Here is a 26959-nt window from a genome sequence, read left to right as displayed (position 1 = left end):
CTGACCTTCATTGCATACAAAGTGATTTAAAATGTAGGCTGTTTTTGCAAAAGACATTCTAAGAGAGGCAACAGTTGTCTAGATCCTGGCAGAGGTTTGGAGTCATTTAGTAATTGAGCATTAGATTTATGAAGTCAATAACATCAACAATGTATTCTGATTTTATCTTAATTGGATGCAATTAGACCTAGGTGTGCTTTTCATAAAATTAAAGATCTGAAGCACAGCAATATGAAAGACGCCAGTGTTCTTTGCTTTGCTAGATGAAACAAATTGACTTTTTATATGCTATTGGGGTTTCTTCATATTTATGGAGATAAATGCTAGGAAGTGGTGCATCTTCTCCTTCATTTTCCCTTCTCAAGATTTATAAAAAGATGTATATATATATGTATATATTTATGTATATATATTTATATATATATAAATCCTTTATAAATTACATATATATATTTAAAATTTAAATATATAAAATATAAATTAAATATAAATGCAAAATATAAATTAAAAATTATATATATAAATCCTTTATATATAAATAAATATATAAATATACATGTGTATATATATGTGTGTGTGTATATGTATATATATATATATATATAAATATGGATTCAATTTTCATTCATTTATCCAGCAAATATATTTTAAAGATCCCTAAATACCAGGCATTAGTCTATTCTTTAGGGATACCCTGATGAATACTCACAGAGTTTCTTGACATTTGGGGAAGATTGAAAATAAAAATATACATTAACATATAATATAATACAATAAAGACTACAATATATATAGTCTCTCTATATGTACTATAGGTATAGTACTCTATATGTACTCTATATATGTACTATATATATACTCTCTCTATATAAATATATATACACATATGCTATTATATATGCACACACATACACACTATATATATATATATGTACTTTCCATAGTCCCTACTTTGAGATTTCATGGTGAAGAAATTTAGCAATAAAAAGGAAATTTAACTGCAAAATTCTAGAAGAGAAGTGGTCAAATTTCAGCTGAAGTTAGGAGATATAATCAGTGTGTTTGTGAAAAGGTAAATAGAATCAAGAAACTTGTTTATCAATAATGTTTTCATAAAGAGCAATGAACACATCTGAAGTAAGGTTAACAAAGGACTGTTAGGTGAAGGACAAGTAAGCAAAGAACCCTTGGCAGTTAAGAGCGCTACAGAAGTTAATGAGAGCACTGGGTGCTACATGAAAGTATTGAATCACTATATTGTACACCTGAAATAATAATAAAAAATGTTAACTAACTGAAATTTAAATAAAAACTTTAAAAAAGAGCATTATAGAGGTTAAAAAAACATGACTACAGAGATGGGTTTGTAGGTGACTTAATATAATTCTCACAGTAACTCTTTTGGACAAACAATAGAATTCCCCTCTGTATGTAACTTTCCTAGAATAACATAGCATCTGGGATTTGACCTTTGTTTATGTAATTATGGGACACAGTAGAACATAATTTTTAAAAAGTTGGCTTTGAATCAAACTAAATTCTGGTTCCACCACTTACCTGATAAAAATTTGATCATGTTTCTTAGTCTCTGTGTACCAGAGTTTCCTTATCTGTAAAATGGGGCAAAAATACACTTATTACAGGAAGCCGTTGTGAAAATAAAATTGGTAATTCATTTTATTTGCTGAGAAGAATGTCTGAAATATCTTAAGTGTTCAGTTGAATTTAGCCAATGATCCTTCCATTAATTATAATCTCGGCCCCAACTATGTCTTCTAGTCCTATGAGGAAAGGAATACATGCCATTGGTGAAAAAAATCATGCTCAGCCATGAGAGGGGGTATTGCAGCTGGTTCTTCCTAGATTGTTCTCAGGTACATGTTCTGGGAGAGGGATTCTCCCTCCCTTTCCATATGGTGGGAGGAGCAAAGCAAGGCCTGAATCTTCGGGGTAGAATAGCTACCGTTATCTTGTCTTTCTACATTTCTTTTGCTTATAGCTTGGTGCATGGCTAGTAGATCAGGTCATTTTGTTCACAACTCCTTCCTCACCTCCACTTTGTTAAATTTCATTTTCTTTACTTTTTTCCTATATGCCCCCAAGACACCATATGGAAATCATATGATCTAGATTTGGGCTCGAGAGGAGGTAAATGCTGTTCAGTTGGCTTGGGGCCACATATTTCAACTCAGCCTGCTGTAGCAGCTGGGTGTGGAGATTTGACTCTCATGTTCCTATTCTTTCCTGTGTTGTCTGGACCCTCAGAAACTCCATGGAGATGTTGAGACACAGACAGGGTCATAGGTACCCCTACGGGCTCTCACTCACGTCCTCTACATGTGACAGGTATTTTCCCATTGTTAGCTGTCCCTGCTGAATTTCATCTTTCTGTCTTTCAGAATGCCTCAACCAAATGAGAAAATTACCACTGAGGGGAAAAAATTTTCCAAGAACATTTACATGTATGTTGAAATTTTAATTGAACAGACTTCTATTAAAATAATAGGCTTTTTAATAAAGAAATCACAGTTTATTAATACTTATACTTCACTTATTTTTTATTTCAAAATTATCATTTACTTAACACCCAAAATGTGTCATTTTAAAAAAAAAACTATGTAGTTACAGGTTTTACTTTTTTTTAAAATATCAGATTAGGGAAGTATGGTTTGTCTCTAAGTTTCTTTTGACTTTCTTTTGTCTCCTGAAAGTTTAAAATACCCTTTTTATGCATCATCGTCAGAAGCAGAACTATTATTATCATTAGCAATTACATTTAAGACAATCTTCAGATCCCACTCTTTTCATTTGTAACACAAATTCTACATGTACCCTCCAAATCACCACCCTCGAGAGAATGTTCTGTAGCTCTGTCTGCCTCAAAAATATGCAGCTCCTTCCTCAAAACCACTTATGCTAACCAAACTATTAGCACCTGCTGAACCTCCTCTCCATCAGTCATCAATCATCAGCAATCAGGCAGCTACTTGATAATTAGTTGAGAGGGGGAAAAACACTTCAAAGAACTAAAAATATTTTCCACAGTGACTTTGTGCATAAAATAATTATTTTCCCTCTATTAATCCACTTACATGTCTCTGTGCAATGGGAAAATTTAAAAATGCCGTGCACGTGCATCGATACAATTCAATGTATGATGTGCTTGTTTACTTGCCGTTACTAGGAAAGCAACGTATAACAGATGCAGACAATTCCAAGGTATTACATGTGTAATTTAATTTTTTCATTTTGTACATATTGCCTTTATCACCTCTCTTGATAAGAGTTTAAAACACAAAACGAGGCATAGAGGCAGAAGATAGCTAAGAGCTGTTTGATGCTCAGTGCCAAGCACTACTCTAACATCCCATATGTTAACTCACTGAGTCCTCATGAATATCCACTGAAGAAGGTACTATTTTTATCTCCACTTTACAGAGGAAATCTGAGACAGAGAGATTAAGTGACTTGCCCAAGATCATACAATTTATAAGTGGCAGGGCTGAGATTCCACCTCAGACAGCATGGCTCCAGATACCACATTGTTGACCACAGGGGACAGGTAAGATACAAAAATACATGAAATGATGGCAAATCAATGGGAAACACAATGTGCCTATTTTCGTTGAGTAGCCACATAGCTATAAGCCTTATACATATTTTCACAAAGAATCATACATGGAGATGACCTCTAACAATAAGTTAATAATAACAACATAAAAAGTAATAATACTAAATGCGGCAGTAACCATTATTGAATATAACTCTGCCCAAGACACTATACAATTCTTTACATGTTTCATTTTCTGTGACAGGTTACTGGCTCCAACTCAGTAACCAAAGTTATATTTTGTGGGTTTTTTTTTTGGGGGGGGGGAGAAAGAGAGAGAAGCCGAGGGAGAGAGAGAAAGAGGGAGAATCTCAGACAGGCTCCATGCCCAGCACAGAGATCAATCCCACAACCACCACCGTGAGACCATGACTAGAGCCGAAATCAAGAGTCCCACGCTTACCCTAGTGAGCCACCCAGGCACCTCTCCAAAACTATACAATTCTTAATCAATGCTCATTACTTACAGGAATGGATAAACTGTGTTTAAGTCATCGATTTTCAAAAAATGCCAAAAACTGGGTGAAAAATTTCCAGTGTGACTAGTTAAAATAGTATTTCACTATCTTTCTTTTTTTTTTTTTTTTTTTTTTTTTTGCTGGAGTCTCTATGATTCTAATTTGAGAACTTGCCCACACGGAAATATCTTTACAGAGTACCAAAAATGTGGAGAAGCCTTTAATACAAGAGTCTTTATGCTTGACTATGTCCATACTTCACTAACAATTTTAATTGCTAAATATATTTATACACATGCAGATATATCCATTTGCACTTGACAACTGTAGAATCCATCCCATCTCCTGGAATATAATATATAGGTTTGTGTGAGGTGTGAATTAGAAAAGATAGAATGAATATACTTACTTTGTTTCATTGGTTCCCGTGACATTAGAAAAGTTGAGCATGTTCTTTAGCTCTCTACCCTAAGGTTTTAATAAACTTTACTTGCCCAGCAGCTATGCAGGCTTGTCTAACGTGGCTATTTCTGCAACCAGTATCTTTTACATAGAGATGCAAATGAAAAGACAGCAGAAGCTTGGAAAAGGTAGAGATGCATTTCACATGCATATTGCACATATTATTTTCTACCTTCCTGCAGTGAGAGCTTAACTGAGTAATCATTCCATTCTTTGTAAATGAACACACTATTTGTTGTATTCTTTTGTGACCTGTAATTATTCTTTTTATTTATAAATACACACAGAGGTGCTAAGACAATAAACTAAATATTGCAGTGGAAGAAAGAGGAAGAAACAGTACTCTAGCATGCTGATACTTTTTATTCTTTGAGTCACCACTTATTTTTAGAACAAGAGACTTTGAAAATAAAAGGTCTTTAAATATTTAGGCTTGGAAGTCTTTCTGAGCATAAACCATTTCCAAAAGTAGAACTTTAAAAGGGAAAATATTGATTATTTTTTGTTTCGTTTTCTGAATCATTCATTTTTTATCCTTAAATACGTGTGTCTGTAATTATACTGATCCAGAAGCTGATTCTCTTTCTTGATATATATATATATATATATATATATATATATATATATATATACAGAGTAGTTGCAAAATAAATCTTAAAGTAGAGTTTAAGGAAAGAAGTTTAAAAGAAAGAGAAAGGAAAAAAAGAAATGCAGAAGGGGAGAAATAGCATGAAGTCTTTCAAGTCAAAAACTTATAACTCATTCATATATGCATTTTATACGTATATATATATATATGTTTATGTAATGTATCAGATATATACATTTGGTAACAACAAACATGGGGGGGGAGTCTCCTTTCGTGCTTTAAAAATGGTAACAGGGTACCTAAAACTTAATTTCATAAGTACCTAAAATGCTATCAGATTTATTATAAAGCTAGCTCAGATAAAGATACAAGGTTAAAAAGTAAGAAAAAAGAAAAATGAGAAAGTGAGAAAAAAATCAGAGGAAGCACAAACAACAACATTTACAGAAAGTGAGAACAAGAGAACTACCAAGATTGAGGTAGACAGAAAGAAATACAGACATTCGAAGAGATGGATCAACCTTGGAGCAGCAGGGAGGAGTGAAATGCTAGTGTTGAAAGCATATATATATGCACTTGTATCTGTCGAGTTCAACTCTTACTAAATGTGTGCTGTTTTGTGATGAATTTATCTGAGTGTTTTTTCAAGTGTAATAATAACAATCTTGATATCCACTCTTTTAAAGGGTTATTGTGAGAATTAAGTCATATAAATATGTGAAACAATATTTTGAAGATACATTATAAAATCATTTCACGTTTTTATTCATAGAAATGGAAAAATAATACCTAAAGCCATATCTAGAGCAAAGACTCAGAGAGACCAAAGAAAAATGAAAGACCAAGATGTAAAAAAAAATCAGTGAATTAGACATAAGTGTAAATAGAAAAAGACACAAAGTTAATTTTAACTCAAGGGATTCATTCTTGAAATCACAGAAAATCAGTACCATTTAACTTTACGGATGTTGTCTCAGAAAGTACAAATTATCCTGACAAAATTTTGGATAGACTCAATTTTAATGTTTGTTAAAGCATGGAAAGGACAAGACCAAAGTCATTTTCATTTTATTCCCTGTAGTTAATGAAAGGAACTTTCCTCAGAATAAAGGAAAAAGTCAGCTTTGCAGGAATTTGCCAGTAAAAGTTTCTGTTCTCACACCTATGACAGGAGCAGTTGAAAAGTTGGAAAATTTTTCTTCTTGTCATTGGAAAAATACTAACATTCTCTGCTCTGAGAATTAGAATGTGTGGTTTGTTTCCCCAGAAAATGAAAATAATAATGTTTTCAAGGAGAGACCTTCAAGCTCTTTCCACCAAAAGCTTTTAATTCATTTTTCATTTGCATTTATAAATTGAGCTCCTCCCATTTTGTAATTTTTGTCTTACAAATTGGACTAAATTAAGCAGAGAGCTGAACTGAGTTCAACATTCACAGGTTCTCTTCTTTCCATTGAAAAAGTTTGAAATTTTAGTATGTTTTAAAAGTTTAAAAATTTTTAAATTAATCATTAGTTCAAACATAATTTCCACATTTCAGGTGAGAAACCATATAAATAAGTAAATTAAAAAGTAAAGAAAATTCTTACTGGTGTCATGTACTGAATAGGTGATGAGTAAACTTTCCTTGATGATATCTATTTAAATATCATATAAATGTGGAAGCATGGGCATCTGATCCACAAGATATTGCATTTAAGTACAAGAGTGAGCCTATAGATCCTACTTAAGAATGTATTTTATTAAAGAAAAGTGAAAATTTATTGAGAGGCATTCTGATTTAGCTGTGAAGTTTTGAGTTAGATTTTTGTCAGAATCCTTATTCAGGTAGTATAAAGTGTTGGATGAAAGGGAGCGGTATTCACCAGAATTATTCTTGCAAATAATGTGTGTATTAATTATCCAAACCGAATGACAGGGATAATTTATTTCATTTTTCTATTCAATATGCATGTTTTTTGAAATGCCTGTTGTCCTGGGTTTTTGGCAATAATGCCCGAATAGTAATTATTTCCTAAAAGGTTCATTTTATTTACATGCAAGTTGGCTGCATGTAAACATTCAAAATAGCCCAACTCTTGTAACTATTATCTGCATAGTGCTTCCCCGGTTTTAAATTGCTTTCACATACATTATTCATTTGCACATCTTAGCAAACCTATGAGATAAGTATTAAGAATCCGTGTGTGTGTGTGTGTGTGTGTGTGTACGCGCGCGCGCGTGCTCGCGTGTAAAATTGTGTATCAGAGCAACTTTAAGGGACTTTTGCAGAGATTAAGCAGAAGGGCAAGGACTTATCTCCAGACATGATTTTAAATACTGTGTGATTTCCACTATACTATGCTGTTTGATATAGTGATTTAGATTATTGAGTCTGACACTTTACTGCGTGGCTCAAATTCTTCCTTTATTTACTAGCTGTTTAACATTGAGCAAGTTAACTGATTTCTCTGGGGCTTAGTTTCCTCATCTGTAACATAGAAATGATAATAGTAACGTTTCCCTACAGGGCTAGCTGAATAATACCCAAGATCCATTACACAATGAAAATATGAGGCCGTGTGTTTGACAAGCAGGGAAAAAAAAATGTCATTAAAGGTACTAAAATATAATGCTTTTTAAAAAAATTTAATCTATGTCTCTGAACTTGTCTGGATATTTTTTATATCCTGTTTATAACCATTTTAAGTACAGAAAAAATAAACATTTAAATTATTAGCACAAATTATGTCATTCATCTTTATGTTATGCAACGCCAGTTTATATACGAATTTGAGAATATTTAACCTGTATATGGAATCATTGATATTACACAATTTTTATTCCGTAACTCATACATGCATATGTATTTTGCTCTTACCAAAAGAATAGAAACACTACACAAAACTAATTCACCTGTTTTTATTTTACTTCTTGATAGGCACACATTCTACCAATACTCTTTAGCTATAGCTTGCTGATAAGTAAGGAAGGACAAAAGGGAAAATGTTTTGCCCTATCTTTCTCCTCCTTTCTATATCACCCTTTTAACATAACAGAAATGTGACATGAGTAAGAAAAGATACTGATAGATTTCCTTGGTTGTTCATGTTTCTTGAAATGTCATTACCTTCCTTCTGGGTTTGAAGTTAGTTTTGGTCTGAAGAGAATGCATGGGCTCTCAGCGCTATCAGCACCTCTGTTCACCCCATGGTAGATGTAACCTACTTACCTTGCACCTGGTTTGAATTTTCCTGACCTTTCATTGGCAGTGTGGGTCCACTGGAATTTTATACTCTTAGGACATCGTGAAAGGCGTCTACAAATAAGGTAGCAAAAAATGGAGCCTGCCTATTGCATGAAACTTCTTGGTTCTTGTGCATGCTTCAATGTCCCATTAGACTTTAAAAGCACGTGTTCATTGATAAAATCATGTAGAATATCAAAATGATGATGGCATATCATTCCACCAAGTCTAGGCCCATCTGAGAATGAAACTCTGTGCAACTGTACAGGTCATGCATCCATAAAGCTGGCCCTCTCTGCCTTGAAGAGTTGTTGGAAGGACTTCATGAGTTAATACACGCAGATTATCTAGAAGAGTTCTTCATTCATAGTCAACACTTAACAAATGTCAACCTATTATATAGTAAGCAGAAGTAAAAGTACACTTCTGCTTACTAAGTGTAAGTTATTCTATTATGTTAAGGATATCTGAATTAAGTGAATGAATTTATATTATCTGGAGGATGTCAGGTGAGATGGGAGAACCTAGATTACACACACAATAAAAAATAATGAGCCTGTGTAAAATGTACAGGATCCACTGAATCAGGAATCCATTCAGGGTTTAGCCACACACATTTGGCAGCACTAAAAGAGCAGCAGAGTCTCCTTTAAGAAACCATTCTGGATTACAGTATAAGAGTCTAGAATGGAGGTTGAAAATACATGCTTAGGTGTCAAACAAAGCTATGTTCATAACCTGCGGAACTTTGGTTATATCCTTTATTATCTTGGACGTCAGTTTCATTGGTTGTAAAATGTTAACAATAATTAAACATACTTAAGATATATTTGAGAGTTAAATCAGGTAATGTGTAAACCATTTATTCAGTTACTCATATTGTTATTATTCTTATCATCATTATCATTATTATAGTTAAGACCTGATAATTAGCATCCACACTGGAAAAAATGCATTTTCCTGGGAGAAGGGAGAGGGCAATTAAAAATAAATAAATACACATACAGGAATATAAATTTCTAATTTATTTTTACCTTTGGTTCTCCAATGTTGCTGGCTATAGAGAGGCTGGCAATAAAAACAACTTTATTGTTTCCAACATTCTTAAATCCTACACATTCCCTTTCTGAGCAGGGCTCCCTAGTCCTACATTACAGGCTTTATCATTGCCACATAGCCAATTCAGTGCCATTGTAATGCAAAGCTTTGTTCTGCTCTAAAGATTCAGGAATGAAGGATAATGGTGATTCATGAACCAGAGATTGTATCAAGTTTCAGGAAAAGAACAATGACAAAAAAAAAAAAAAAAAACCTGATGTGTATCTTTTTTTGAATATATATCATCTCATCTAAACTCATTGACAACATTTTAACTATTTCTCCAAATAAGAGAGAAAGCAACATTAAAGTATTCAAATTATTTGATTTTTTTTTTCTTATTCTCAAAACATCTCTTTGGAGAGTTTTGTGTACAATAAATGTCATGTTCTTGTTTCTTTTTATTCACTAGTGATACATACTGTTTCTTTACATCTATATTTTGGTATTCTACTCAGGAAACTTCCATTTGATCTGATTTCTCTCAACCTTTCACTCAATCAGGTAATGTTCTCATTTTGAAATGCTAATGTTTGACTTTGTATAGCAGTTAGTTGAGAACCTGTGACAATTCCATTTAGCCTATGGTAAATATTTTAGTTTTTTTTTTTTTTTAAGGTCCCTCACCTTACAGCTTAATAAACAGTTTCAGCTGATACAAAAACAAACGCTCAACAGTTTAAAATCCTTTGTTTCTTCTTATTTTGTATTTTATATTGTTCATCAATATTCAGAGTCTTTTTTCCAAGATCTGAGCAACTCTTATGTACAGTCATATTAGTATCCCCAAATAAATGCTAACTAAATCAATCAACTCATGAATATTTTAAATAGTTGAAATCTTAAGAAATATTTTGTTAAAATAATTGTTTAGACCCAAGATGGAGCTGCTCCTGCCCTGGGGGTGTTACTTCACCAAACTAAATGTTAGATAACTTTGGTGTCTCATAAATGCTCTACTTGACTGGCCATCCCCAAACAACAAGCCAACACTGGGCTCTATACTTATTTTCTTGTTCTTTCTCACCCCAAACAAGGTTGATTGTGTGGCCCCACCAGCACTTTCTATTTTTCTTGTCCCTATTCTTTTTTCTTTATCCTATAAAAGCTTTCTGCCTTCCACCCGCTTTCAGCTCAAATGGTGACTGTCCACTTCATGAAATGTCAAACAAAGTTCATTTGTATCACCTAAAGTGTTTTCTTTAATCATTTGAAACATTTTTTTACATTTATCAACCAATAAAATGTTTAGTTATAAGTTTATGCATAGCTATAAGTTTCTACTAGAAGACAACTTAGAAATTTTAGGGCACCCAGGGTGCCTGGATGGTGCAATTGGTTAAGTGTCCAACCCTTGATCTTGGCTTTGGTCACAATCTCACAGTTTGTGGGTTCAGGCCCTGCCTAGGGCTCTACTCTGATGGCATGAAACCCGCTTGGGATTCTGTATCTCCTTCTCTTTGCCCCTCCCTGCTTGTGCTCTCTTTCTGTCTCTCACTCTCTCTCTGTAAATAAATATAAATAAACTATAAAAAAAATTTTAGAGCACCCAAGTCTTATACTATACCATGCTAGAATTTAAACATTTTAATAGAAATGCAGGATCCATCATTCCACTGGAACTTACTTCCTTCATTTATTTATTCAGATCTTGTTTCTAGAACATCTACTAGGTATCAAGTATTTGAGTAGAAACTGGATTTATCAGTGAAAAAAATCAGAAATATTTCTTTCTTTATGTTACTTATTCACAATTGACTCATGTATTTATTTTCTACTCACCCTTGGATTATTTGAGTTAATTCATTATAAGCCTTTTATTCAGCATTAATCATATAAATCATGCAGAAATGTGTACATAGATTTTTTTTTTTATTTCAACCAAAAATACATTAAGGTCAAATATCTGTCCCAAGACTGGTACTAAAATTGCCACATTTGTGAAATCAGTAGCAAAAGAAAAAGAAAAAACAACAATAAAGGCAACACAGCACACTTATTTCATTTAATTTAAATTTCTGATTCCTAATTGTATCTGTGGTTATTCCATATTTTGATATTAAAATATCCCTTCTTATATGGTGTGGGTAGTGATATACATAGTATATTTGCGTATGTATAAATTAACCATATGGCTAGTCCATTAAGAAAAATAATTTTCCTTGAAATTCAAAGTAAATAGGCAAGGTACTAGTTACTTCGTTAAGAATGAAATAAATAGCTCTGTAAGGTAGAAATGAGTTTGCAAATTGTATAATTAACCTCTATTTTTATAGATATGTTTTATGTCATTAGTGCCAAGGACATAGTTTTATTAGTGCCAAAGTTAAGGACAAATAAAATATCTTGAGGTACTAACTCAAATTAATGTTCAAACCCTAATAGCTTAATTCAGTTTTACTGATACATATACTCACGCCAATATTCTCTTAAAATAATGATAATGAGGACACTAGCAGACCAGTCATATTTAATTAGGCATATGGTCTTGATGGTCTATTTGGGAATTTGAATACTGGCATGTTTGGTTGGCACAGAAGATATGGGATAAAGCCAAGCCTTTTTCATACACATGAAAACTGCCACATTCATGATCTCTACACCGTCTGTCAGATATTACTGAGATGGAAAATAGAGTAAGGTGAAATGTTTTTCTCTCAAATTAAAAGAACATTAAGCCAAACAAAAGGTCTCATTATCCCCTGAAACAACGTCATTAGAAAGATTTATGCAAAAGTACAAGATAGTCTATTTCTAGTAAAAGGTTGGCATAAATCATTGTGAAAATTTACCATGATGCATGCTAATAAACTATTTCAGAAATTTAAACAACCACCTAAAACTCCTTTTCTTATAGAGATATACTATATTTCTATATTTCTATGATTTCAGGCAAATCTTTCTGACAGGGTTTGGAGTAAGTGATAAGGATAAAAAGTAAAGGATAAAAGTAAGTGATAAGGATAAAAAGGATAAAAATATACTATATTTCTGTATTTCTATGATTTCAGGCAAATCTTTCTGACAAGGTTTGGAGTAAGTGATAAGGATAAAAAGTAAAGAGGGACTTCACTCTAGAACCTGGTCATTACCCATATTATAAATTTTGGATTTTCAAAATAAGTCATATGAGACAACTCCTTCTACTAGTTAAAAAAAAAAAAAACACTTTCACATTCGTCAAACATTACTTTTCTATGCTTTTCTCCTGCTTCAGTGACTTTGATAAGATATGTTATTATATGTATATGACCCAAATTTTTATTTCAAACCCGGTTGCTCACTCCCCTTAAAAAATATCTTATATACTAGTAAACTGGCCTCGGCATTGCTCCCAGAACATAGTCACACATTCCCCATTTGTACACTTCTCCCCAATTTCTCTTTCAGGTACAATTTCAACAGGATAAGAGGCAATGGAATATAATGGTTTTGAATCCCAGCTCTATTACTTACCAACTGTGTGGTACGTCAGAATCAGTATCTTTGTCCCTAAATTATAACATGAAGTTTACAATGAGTAATAAGTGAGATAATAGAATAAATGACACGAAGCAGGTCCTGGCACACAATAAACATACTAAAAGTTTAGCAGTTATTACTGTCTGTCAACATCCCAGTTACCCTTCAAGCTCTCAGGAACACTGCTTTCCAGCACAACCAACTTGAGCGTTCTTCCTGTGGCCCAAATGCCATTTCATATTCAACTTGTATCATTGCTGTTTCTGTCTTAGTCCTTCCTCCTTAATAGATCATCATTACCTCAGGTAGAGTTTATATCTTCTTTCTTCAGAAAATTCTAAGGTATATTCATGTGAGCAATATATGATAACATGACAAATTGAAAGTCCAAAATGTGCAATGATAATGTGTCACTGAAACCTACAGTGGCATGTAACCTACCATTATGTGTTTCGGTGCATTTATGTAGTTATTCTCTTTTTTGGTCATGTGGCAGAGGGGGCAAGTATCTTGTTAATTATTTCAAAGTGGTAACAAACTGATGTAGTTTGCAAGGTTCTAAATTCATAATGGTTCTGCAAGGAAAGAAATGCTTTTAAGATGGAACAAGTGTAACAGCTGCAGATATTACCAACTAGTTCATGATCAAGGCTGCTGGTGCACGTACTGGTTCTCCTCCTTCTGGCCACAGGGTAGGATTTTACTTCTCATTATTTTGAATTTAAGCATTGACAGGCAACCTACTGTAGCCTATGAAATGTGAGCAGATACTATGTCTCTCATCTTGGTGGAAGTTTTAAAAGCCGATACATAACTCTTCGTGTCCCTTGTATCTCTCCTGCCAGCAAGGAGGCATTCACTGTGAGAAGCTACCTGTGAGCCTGAGTCCCTGGGTAATTTTTATGGTCAGGAATATCTACCCTTCTGCCCAGACACTTGTATTAAAATGTGTGAGGGGCGTCTGGGTGGCTCAGTCAGCTAAGCATCTGACTCTTCCTTTCGGTTCAGGTCATGATCTCCTGGTTTTTGGGATGGAGCCTTGCGTCAGGCATCAGGCTCATGGAGCTTGCTTGAGATTCTCTCTCTCTCTGCCCTCTCTTCCAATTGCACTCTCTCTCTCTCTCTCAAAACCCATGTAAATAAAAAATATTATGTGAGTAATAAATCTTTGTTTGATTAAACCATTGAGGTTTTTTGTTACTCATTTTTTCTGTAGCATAATCTAATAGTCCTAATCAAACACCAGCCTTGCTCAGCTTTCCGGTGCTTGGGGCCCCAGACGTTGCTTCTGCCCCAGTAATACTATGCCTACTATTTCTGGTACCACTACCACCATCAACTACTTCTGGCATCTGTTATTAGAGTACTTTTTAGGAGACAGGCACTAACTAGTTCTTTGAGACAAAGTTTTCCCAAATCCATGTGGTAAGTAATTTTATAAACAAATACTCTTGCCCTGTTCAGTGCCACTGCCATGCTATTTGAATGGGATTATGATTGGCCTCCTGAAAATACGAGAAAGCCTGGAAAGGGAGGAGGCAAGGGGTCCTGTGACACATAGATTAGTGTATAATTACCTGGAGAGAGGAGTCTTGTTCAAAGCCCCTTGTGGAAATCATTAGTCAGCATAACTTGAAACAAATTTTCATCAGAGATAAGAACATGGAAACTAGAACACAGATGCAATCTAAACATTGCTTTGTAACAATAAAATGCATATGACAAAGATATGGGCAATTTTGTATTTTATGGCCACAAAGTTATGAAAAATACAGTATCAGGGCACGTGGGTGGCTCAGTTGGTTTGAGCCTCAGACTCTTGATTTCAGCTCAGGTCATGTTCTCACAGTTCCTGGGTTCGAGCCCTGCATTGGGGTTCTCTCTCCCCCTTTCTCTGCCCCTCCCCTACTCGTGCACAAACACACTCTCTCTCAAAATAAATAAACTTTTTTTTAAAAAGAAACTATGTTATGATTACAAATCAAGATCATAAGTAAACAAACTCTTAGGTTCTGATTGGTTTCTACCACTTGTTATTATTGTAAATAGTGACATCAGGGTAGATAGTTTGTGAGTTTAGAAGTTGGGGTTTGGGGTTAATTCCTGGCTCTTCTTTTTGATAGCTATGTGATATAGGGGACCTTTCAAATGATAGTTTCATCATCTATCAAATAAATATAAAAATTCTTATCTCATAGGTTTCAGGTAAAGAGTGGAAGAACTTAATTTAATCAAGATGATTTAGCTTCAGAGTTACTACCTAGTTGAAAAACTCTCATTTACTTCACCAATATTTATTGAGTGCTTCTTCTTTTCCTCTTCCTATCCCTTCCTATCCTTTTCTTTAAGGTTTTGTCAAGTGAACTTTCCAGATCATTCATATTCACTACTGTTGATTTATCATTTGGTGAGGTGGATCTTATATTCTTAAGCAGAATCCCACAGCAAATCCTGAAGATGGCCAAGTTTACTGAAAACCTTCACCTGGCTATGCTAATATGTAGATATATACTATATTAGAATGCAAAAGTTCATGTAAATTCTAGCTAAATAGAAAAAGCATGCCCACCTCTGTGTCTTAAACACACACACACACACATATCTCACACTAGGACCTTGGATAAAAACGTGTTGGTTATCTGTCAAGCCCTACTCCCAAATTTCTATGACATTTTTTTTAAACTCTGGCAGTATGTAGAAGAGATGTATTTTTAACAGTTTTAGAAGTCTGTTTATTAATTTCTTTTTTAAAAAATTTGTTTGAAGTTCTATTTATTTTTTATTTATTTATTTATTTATTGAGAGAGAGAGAGAGAGAGAGAGAGAGAGAGAGGTAGGGGCAGAGACAGAGGGCGACACAGAATCTGAAGCAGGATCCAGACTCTGAGCTGTCAGCACAGAGCCCAATGTGGGGCTCGAAATCACAGACCACAAGATCATGACCTGAGCCAAATTTGGACACTTAACCAATTGAGCCACCCAGGCGCCCCAGAAATTTATCTTTCTTTATGGGAGAAAATGATGATTGAACCTGTGAGTACTTAGTGAGTTAAAAATAAAAGAGTCATTTTTACATCATAAATGAGACTTATGAATGAAATAAGGTACACTGCTATATCATAAAGATTGGACTTTCTGTATCTTTGCTTTGTATTACTTATACTATTGCATCCTTGGGCAGTCCCATTAATATGATTAGAAACACAGATTTTTCTGTTCTACCTATTATAGTAAATATGAAGCATTTATGTTAATTCAGTGCATAATATAACAAAAAAGAAAAATTATACATACATATTTCAGGAAATATTTCTTTGCAAAGTTACAAAATTTCTGCAATGAAATTTTTTGACAATGTGACATTCTCAACATAGAGCTGAAAACTCAGAAGATATTAAAAATATTTGTTAAATAACTAATTAAGACTTTTAACTCTTGTGTTATACTTGCTATCTTTATATGAGTGCTGAAACTCTACAAAGGAAATTGAGCAGGACAGAGGGGAAGAACCAGAAAAAGGGACCTGGTCACAGCAAATGGCCCAGTCCTGGAGGCTTCCTTGAACCCCCAGCCCAATGCTTCCCTCACCCACACTGAGACAGACAGGAAGAACCAGAAAGAGACCCAACAACAGTAAGCATTCTGGCTTAGGAAGCCTCTCATCCCATGGACCTGAGATCCTCTTTGCCCAGAGACAGTGAAGCACTTCAGAAGCATTAGGAGGGGGTTTCAACACCATCCTGTGAAGATATCCTTGTGATATCTTCCCCTACTAAGATACTCAGAAGTCTACACTGAGAGACAACTTTCATCACCATAGGTGGCATCAGCAGAGGCCAGTGAGCCTCCAGTTGCACCAGATAAACTCAGGAGATCCAAATAACACCTTAAATGCCCTAAAAATTAAACTGTTGTCTTTGGAACCACAGCCCATAAAAGTAGATCAAGATCGGTGTGCTAAACCCAAACAGGCTCATTGGTATAGACTGAATGTCTGTGTTGCCTTCTTCAAAATTTGTATTCTAAATTCCAACATCTAATGTGATGGTATATAGTGGTGGGGACTTTGGGAAGTGATTAGTCATGAGAGTGGTGACCTATGAATAAGATTAGGACCCTTATTATAGAGACTCCAGAATGCTCCCTCACCCCTTCTGCCATGTGAGAACACAGTGAAAATTATAGCTGTCTATGAATCATGAAGTAAACCATCATCAGACACAGAGTCTTTTTGTCTTCTTCATCTTGACCTTATCACCTTCTAAACTGTGAAAAATAAATTTATACTGTTTATAAGTCAACACATCCATGGTATTCTGTTATAGCAGCCTGAAGAGACCAAGACACCTACTAAAATACGAGGTTTTAATAGAAAGTAGAGAGTTCTAAAATAGTAGACAAAGTTTTCAACAGGCAATTGAAAATTACGAATCATACTAACAACCAAGAAAATCACAACTTGAATGACATAAGACAATCAACTAATGATAACACCAAGATAAATTATATGGTGGAAGTAAAATACCTGGAAAATATTTTAAATTAACCATTGCTCAAGTACTTCAAAAATAGATTATAAATTCTCTTGAAACAAACTTAAATTTCAGCAAAAAATAAAAGTAATAAAGAAGAATCAAAAGGAAAATATAGAATTAAAAATTATAATAACAGAAATAAAAATTTGCTGAATGGGCTCAATAATGGAGTATAAATGACTAAGGATAGATTCAAGGAACTTAAGAATTCTATCAGACATTTAAGAAAATAGAAGAGGAAGTCTTGTCAAGTCATTTTATGAGACCAGTATTTGTGTCCAAAACCAGACAAAGACAAGGCAGAAGAAACACACACACACACACACACACACACACACACACACACACTTCTCAGAAAACCACAGACTAATATGCCTCATTAACTTAGATATAAAAATTCTCAATAAGATATTGCAAAACAGGGGTGCCTAGGTGGCTCAGTCGGTTGAGCATCTGAATTCGGCTTAGGTCATGATCTCATAGTTTGTGAGTTTGAGCCCCGCATTGGGCTTGCTGCTTTCAGTGAAAAGCCTGCTTTGGATCCTCTCTCTCCCTCTCTCACTACCCCTTCCCTGCTCATACACATACTTTCTCTTTTTCTTTCTCAAAAATAAATAAACATTAAAAATAAAAGATATTAAAAACAAATCAAACAATGTATAAAAAGAACTATATACTCAGACCAACTGAAATTTATTCCAGGTGTTTAAGTCTGGTTCAACATTTGAGAATCAATATGTTTAACAATATCAACAAGTCAAAGAAGAAATTCATCTGATCATATCAGCTGACACAGGAAAAAGCATTTGAAAAATTTCCAACACATATGTTTTTTAAAAAAAAGTTTTAAATGTTTATTTAACTCTAGAGAGATAGTGAGAGAGAGAAAGAGAATCCCAAGCAGGCTTTGTGCTGTCAGTGCACCAAACCATTTACAAGGGCTCCAAGGAAAATGAAATTACTAGGTGTACATTTAACAAAAGATGTACAGAATCTGTATGATTAAAATTATAAAATTTAAAAAAAGGAAAGAAAACAAGACCAAAAAGCACCATGCCCATGGATTAGAAGACTCTGCATAGTAAAGATGTCAATTTTCTCCAAATTGATCTATTGGTTTAATGTAATTTTTATCAAAATCCCCATAAGCATCTTTGCAGATATAAACAAGCACACTCTAAATTTATATGAAAAGGTATAGGTCTTTGAACAGCTAAAATAATCTTGACAAAGGAGAATATATTAAGAGGAATCTGACTTTAAATTTCAGTGTATAGCTACAGTAATTAAGGCAGTGTGGAATAAGAGTTATTGGCTGATGGTTAAATACATAGATCAATGAAATAGAACAAAGAACCCAGAAATAGACAAATAGACCCATATAAATATGCTGAACGGATTTTTGACAAAGGTGAAAAAGCAGTTAAAGGAGAAGTTCAACAAATAATGCTGATGGACCTCCATAAGAAAGAGAGAGAGAGAGAGAGAGAGAAAGACAGTCATCCTAGACCTAAACCTGTACGTTGTATAAAAATTAACTCCAAGTGGATTACAGACTCAAATTTAAAATGTAGACTATAAAACTTAAAAAAAAAAAAAACAGGAGAAAATCTCCTGGAACCATGGTTAGGCAAAGAGTTCTTAGATTCGACACCAAAAACACAATGTATTAAAAGGAAAAAATGCTAAATTTGATCTCATCAAAATTAAAGTCTTATGCTCTTCAAAAGCCCATGTGAACAGAAAGGAAATTCAAAGTATAGATTGGGAGAAAATATTTGCAAACCTCATACCCGACAAAAAAAACAGTATCTAGAGTATGTAAAGAACTGTTAAAACTGAACAGAAAAATATCCAATTAGGAAATGGGTAAAGGAGCCACAGACATTTCACTGAAAAGGGTATACAGATGACAAGTAAACACATGGAAAGATGTTCAGCATCATTAGGCATGAGGACACACGTAAATGAAGACCAAAATGTAATATCACTACATACCTAATGAATAGTTAAAATAATAAATATTGACAATATTGAATGCTGGTGAGGATTTGGAGAAAGTGAATCACTCATGAATTGCTTGTAGGCATGTAAAATAGGACATTCACTCTAGAAAATAGTTAAACATTTTTGTATAAGGCTACATAGGCACAGTAATTGTATTCTTGATCATTAATCCCGAAAATGAAAACTTATGTTCACTCAAAAACTTGTACATGAATGTTAACAGCATTCTTTGTAATATTTGATCTATCTGTAATAGCCAAAAATGGAAATCACCCTGAATGGCTGGTGAATGCTTAAAAAAACTACAGGACATACATACCATGTAACAATAGACAGCATTAAAAAGGAATCTGCCACTGAATCATGTGACTACTTGTACATATATTCAGGGAATTAGTCCAAGTGAAAAAAGTTGACTTCAATAACATACAACATATGTTTCCATTTATATAACGTTTTTAAATGACAAAATTATAAATAAAAATAGTGGGTGCCAGGTATGAGGTAGATGGGGGCAGAAGGGAGATAGGTGCAACATGATGTATCCTGTAGTAAGGGAGCTGTTCAGTATCTTGACTGTGGTGATACATGAGCTAGCACATGTGAAAAAAATTGTATAGAACTAAATTCACACACACACACACACACACACACACAGCACACACACAGCACATAAAGTATGAGTAAACAAGAGAAATCTGAACAGATTTGTGGATTGTATCAATGTCAATGTAATGTTGGCGATATTCTACAAATACTACAACGTTTTATCATTAGATAAAACTGAGTAAATGTACATGGGATGTCTGTGTTTTATTTCCTATAACTGCATGTTAACTTATAGTGATCTCCATAAAGTTTTTAATTAAAAAAATTAAAAGCAAATTGGGGAGTCAAAACACTATATTATAAAAGTGTTTTGGAACTCAATTATTTATTTATCTTAATACTTTCCTCTAAAGACTATTCTTAGAAGGTAACAGAATAATGTATTTTGCTATGTTTTCTATAATTATATTAGAGATACTTTAAATTTTACCTCATTAAGAGTAATTTCTACAGCAAACTAAAGATTTTCATCTTTAATGATTTTCTGCATTCTATAAGCTCCCTTGTACTGAATAACCCAAGGTACTTGCAGAATTTTATTTTCCTAATTTCAGTAAGGAACATAAATTAGTGCAAAATGTATTTATCAGTGAAAAGATATGAAGTAATTGACCTTTCATGAGAGAGAGAGAGAGAGAATATAATCTCATTATTTGGTTTGGCTTAATTCCTAATATACCTCTTGCAAAATGTGGCTTAAGAGGGTAAAATTATTTTATATAATTAGTATTTTTGCAATTTGTATCTAAAGCAATTAAAATATTTACAAATAATAAATACTGAAGGCTATGTAGTATAATGGTTCTCAAAGGTTATCTTAGGAAAAAAGTCTCTAAACTGAATTCACCAATAATATACACCATGAATACAACCACTTTATAAATTTGTTCTACTGACAAGAACATATGGTACAAGTATATCTAAAGTATATCTATAAATATATATATATATATATATATATATATATATATATATATACATGGTCTTGTTTCTTTGGAAAGTTATTTTGATTGTCAACCTAAATTCCCAGCCTCCAAATGGAGCGATTGAAAATAGATGTTGCCATTGCTCCTTTAGCCACTTCATTTATATTTTCATTTTTTCCCTGTTTAACCTTTGTACTTAATCAATTTTGTGTTTTTCTACTCAGAGCTTCTAGTTTTTTCCCTAAGTGTGGTGACAAAATCTAAGTCTTTTCTCTTTAAATACTCAATTACATTCACATAGCATACAGCTGAGTGATCAGAATATACTGAAACGGAAAAAAAAAAGCACAATTTGTTGCAAATGCTGTGATTATGTGAGTATTTGTTCTGCCTACAAAGAGCTGCTTTGATAAACTCTTGTGCAGAGCTTTTGAACTTACGTATTTTCTTTTGGAGTCCTGAATCAGCTCTGGGGAACTCTAAGCTAAAATGGAGATTCAAACAAATTAGAATAGCTACATTAAAATGGAACCAGCTCTATATCATGAAAAGAAGAGTTGGAAGTACTGAGAATGTTTTCCCTAATGGAGAGAAAGCATCATGGAAGGTGACCACACATCCCAGCTTCCCTGGGATAGTCCAGATTTATGCCTGCTATCCTGGCATAATTTTTAACACTACTCCTTTTACCCATGAATGTGTCTCAGTTTGGGCAACCCTTCCTGTGAGGTAGCTGCCTTTGGTTATTTGAAAGATTGTCATATGGAGAAGGCTTATGTCTCAATTTGCATGAACCAGGAAGATAAATATTTCGATGACTAGAAGTTTAAGAACCCACCTTTCTGAAACAGAATAAGAAGGATAGGTTAAAATTTGGAAATAGCTCCTCTTCAAAAAAGGAGGAACTGCTATCACTGGAGGTATTTAATATAGAAGAATGATAACTTGCCAGGTTTTGTCAAGGGAATTCAAGCATCAGGTAAATGATTGGATTAAAGGATATTTAAGTTTCCTTACAAATTTTATGGTCTTTAAATTGTATTTTAATATTTAATTCTCCTCTTAAATTTATGAGAGATGGTATCATTATCCACCCCGTTTTAATGAAGAAATCAAAGTTCAAGATGGTTAAGTGACTTGCCTAAAGTCACTATCAATTTCATAGCAGTGATTATATTAAAATCCTGGCATTCTGGTTCCCAGAACTATGCTACTGGCCATGTAAATCATCATTAATATGATCAAAATAATAACAAAGATATTTATAATAATAATACTCTATGAGTACCCATGTGTCCATGTGCTCTGGTAAACACTTTTCATATTTTCTTCTTACAAGAATTCTACAAAGTATTGATCAGGACTGTCTTGAATACAGGTGATGAAATCCAATGCAATCTGGCTAAAAGTCCAAGGATGATGCTAGCCTTGAAACCATTTGATTCAAATGCTTCAAAAAGGTTGGCACATGCCTATATTTCTTTTCTTACCCCTTGGTTCCATTTTACTCTCTATTGGCTTAATGCTTAGGCAAGCTTCTCTGTGTATGGCAGAACAGCTCTGACAATTCGAGGTTTGTATCATCTTCACAGGTAACAATAGCGAGAAAGTACAGACTGCCCTGCTTTGGGTTAGCATTTACTTCTGGATAATTGCTGTATATAGGTATATAGGATAATCTGATTGCCTGGCCTGGTAGCATGACCACCATTCAAGGATTCTGAAGGAACAAAATTGACCAGTGCACTAGAATCCCATCGGTGAAATTCCTAAAAGCAAATATGTCATTATCAGGAGGGGAAAATATGCTGGATTAGACCCCCAAAATATCATACATACATCAGATGAAAAAATGATCATCACCCCTGTTGTATTGATCCTAAGTTATTCGCCCAATGAAGTGATGAATTTTCAGCTCAGGATTTTGTAGATTTTGTTATTTCCTATACCTACCTTGTAATCACTGTTATATTTATTTACAGAGAGGTAGAATTGTTTGTTTAGTATGTATACGTTCTAGTTAAATTTTTGCACATGAATCCCTCTGCCTTTCCCATTATACTTTTATAGAGTTATTATAGTGATGGAAATAAAATACCTTATATTCAAATTGTAGAAATAGATAATTCCCTTGCCAAAATCTTCAGCTTTAAAAAGAGGGTGTAGAGTCAGATTAGTTAAGGAAAAAACAAACAAACTAAATGCAACCCAAACTAAAACAACAGAGAACCCCAAAGATGTCTGCAATACAAATTCGTGTAATTTTTTTTAATGTTTATTTACTTTTGAGAGACAGAGAACCAGAGTGTGAGCTAGGGAGGGGCAGAGAAAGAGAGGAAGACACAGAATCTGAAGCAGGCTCCAGGCTCTGAGCTGTCAGCACAGAGCCTGATGTGGGGCGTGAACTCACAAACTGTGAGATCATGACCCAAGCCGAAGTCAGACGCTTAACAGACCAAGCCATCCAGGTGCCCCCAAACTGGTGTAATTTTTAAGGATGGCAATAGTTATAATTGATCAAATATTTGATCAATAATCAATTGTTATATGCCATGCAGATTTTATATGCCATGCAGATAGAAGCATACATTGTTCTCAAATTGCACTCTTATTTGAGTTCTCTTGTCTGCTAGCATATTGAACAGTTATCTTTTTTTTTTTAATTTTTTTTTTAAGTTTATTTATTTTTGAGACAGAGAGAGACAGAGCATGAACTGGGGAGGGTCAGAGAGAGAGGGAGACACAGAATCGGAAGCACGCTCCGGGCTCTGAGCCATCAGCCCAGAGCCCGACGCGGGGCTCGAACTCAGGGACCGCGAGATCGTGACCTGAGCCGAAGTCGGACGCTTAACCGACTGAGCCACCCAGGCGCCCCTGAACAGATACCTTTTATATGATGTCTCTTATTTTGAGCAAACACTTATAACAAATTGTTTCGTTTTTATCAAGCAAACAATTGCCTTTGTATTTCTAAACATTTTTGGAAGTCTTTGTAAATGATTCATTCCTCCTTTAATAAAATATAAACTAGAAAATTTGCTTGACGTATGGGGAACTTTTGGGAATGCAATGCAAGTAAATCCCTTCCAAAGCAATATGATTCATCTTCTCTTTTAGAAATGAGAAATAGTTGTCCTAATTCTCTAAATTTGTTCTGTTAAGTGTAGTGAAGGGAAAATGAAGATTACAACTTGCAGGCAGAAAGTGTTTCACACATACATATACATATATAATGTTGGATGCAGAGTTTTGAGGTAAATATCTCAAGAAAGGTACAATAGACACCATGATTTAATTTCTAGAATGAACACTTGAGGGTGACAATAGTCTTGTCTTACTGTCCTTGCCAGAAAAAAGACAGTAAATTAATTGATGAAAAACTTGAGCAGTAAGCCGAGTAAAAGTAAAACATCAACATACTAAAATTAGAATTTAGAATAAATCTAAAATTACACACTGTTCAATGTATAGTACCTACATTTGATTGACTTTCAAGTGACTCAGTGAAGTTGTTGGGACTAATAGATCTGCTTATCTTCTTTACGGATAAAATGTTTAGATGTAGATATAGAGTGAGTAAATATTTCTAGACTATTAGGCACCTAAAAAAAGCTTCAACTGGAAAATCTTTCAAAACAAATAATTTGATTCAAAGACCCCAGACTTATAATCAACAGCCTTTTTTTCTTAGAAATTAATTTCCTATTGATTTAGTATTTTTACAGACAAGTCACTTCAGTTAAAGGCATGGGAATGAAACATTGTTCTGTGCCTCTGGAAATGTGTTCTAGCATTGAAACATGTTTTTACATATATATTTTCAGTTTTTCATGCTTACCTCTCTACAATGTGGTTACATAAAGTGTATGGTTTACACAATCACCTCATGACACTCAGACTACTTCAATCGCCCTGATTTTAGAGTTCTAGTTCTTGTGTACAACATTTGTCACTCTAGTTTCAAAAACATGTAGAGGATCTTGAGTGCATTCAAAACCAAAATCTATAGAAGGAGGCTCAGTTTCAGGCTGAAATCCTAAAACATAACAACAATACAAAAATTAAAGGAATAAGAAGTTGAGTGGTAAATAAATTTGAAAAGTTTGATGTTTCATCTAGAAAAGTGAGAGAGCATAGCAATTCTTTGCAATATCCCTATTTGGGTTTCTACCAACTTTGGTTCTAAGACCTTGATTTGATTTATTCACTCCCATCTTCTCCAGAGCGTCTCAGTAGATGATCTTGCATTCTATGTTTTTTGTTTTGTTTTGTTTTGTTTTTTCTATATGGACATGGAGCTTACCGGAAGAAGCAAAGATAAAACTTCTTCTTTGGCAAAGATAAAACCTCTACCTGTGCTCTTCAACCTACCATCAGCTGCTCCCACCTAAATATAGCACTTGGTTTTCTGTCAAGTACTGTTTTAATCTAGACTTTTTCTTTTGAATGATTGTCTCTTATCCAAAGATCTTTATCTCCTGTGATATCCATTAACACATCCACAAGATTTTTTCCAAGTTAACAATAACATGCTGGGTTTTTTTCCTTGCACTTTGTACAAAACTATCAAACTTTCTTTTTCAAAGACAACATACGCAGGGGTATTCATTACTCCACCAAAATAGATCTGATATTTTGGTACCCACAATTCTCCATCTGTATGCCAGATGCTTGAAGCCACGTGTCACCGCTCATATTTTAAACAAATAAATGTGAAATATACAAGATGGGTAAAGGGCAGTGTTAATGTTTTACACGTGTGCCACCATTACTCAGTACTATATTAATCTTCTCTGAGATTTTAAATATCATTTGAAAAAGGAATGCTGCGATCCTGGGGAATAGATACAGAAAATAAATCAATATAGTTAACTTCTCAGTACTAACCTAATACATAATAACATTAGGAATCTTTTTTAAGCAAAATAAGAAATCCTTTAATTATGTTGACATGAAACACAACATGTAACAGGTCATTGAATTGTGGACATGTTTTATGTGAAGAATTACCTTCTTGATCTCAATAAGACTTATTATTATTGTTTATTAGAATACGGTATGTTAGATAAAGGAAAGATTTTGATAAATCCAATTTTAAAATGTGTCATGAAAGCAAAATCTTAGAGGAAATGTATATAAATGTGGGTAGATGCAACTTAAAATCATGGTTAATACATATCTTTGCATGTCTATTTTCTTACCATTTTGTTCCATTTGAATGTTGAGATTTTATGTCCTCTGTTGACATCTGATAAAAAACACAGTTGAGGGGCGCCTGGGTGGCTCAGTGGGTTGAGCGTCCGACTTCGGCTTAGGTCATGATCTTGCATTCTGTGAGTTCGAGCCCCGCATTGGGCTCTGGGCTGACAGCTCAGAACCTGGAGCCTGCTTCGCACTCTGTGTCTCCCTCTCTGTCTGCCCCTCCCCCACTCATGCTCTGTCTCTCTCTCTCTGTCTCTGTCTCTGTCTCTCTCTCTCTCAAAGATAAATCAACATTAAAAAAAATTAAAAAAACACAGTTGTAAGGATAACTTGTTTATCCTATTTATTTCTTGTATACATTTATTGCTTTCTCAATCCATTTTTTCTTTATTACATCAAAATTCTACTATTTAAATATCTTCTTAAATGGTTTCCCTGCCTATAGATTTATTCCTTTCAGAGAATCCCATGGATACTTTATCATCCTGAAATATTACTATTTTTCTTGCTACCTGTTTCAATTAATTTTCAGTGATTTCCTGCTTGCTAGAGATAAAGCTCAAACATTTTAACCTACCTTCCATATTCTACCAGATTATGAAAAACAAACTTTCCTAATTCTACTTCTTACCATATCTTCAAATCACAATGTATTCAATATGTTTAGAATTTCTCTTATTCATTTTATTTTCAGCATCCAAAAGCATGGAGACACACATATCTGTCTTTTCAGATAATACTAAGGATCCCTGATGTTTATCGATATCCAATCAAT

This window comes from Leopardus geoffroyi, chromosome B1 (genome assembly GCF_018350155.1).
Source record: "Leopardus geoffroyi isolate Oge1 chromosome B1, O.geoffroyi_Oge1_pat1.0, whole genome shotgun sequence".
In the NCBI taxonomy this organism is placed as follows: Eukaryota; Metazoa; Chordata; class Mammalia; order Carnivora; family Felidae; genus Leopardus; species Leopardus geoffroyi.
Note: the sequence above shows the minus strand (reverse complement) of the source record.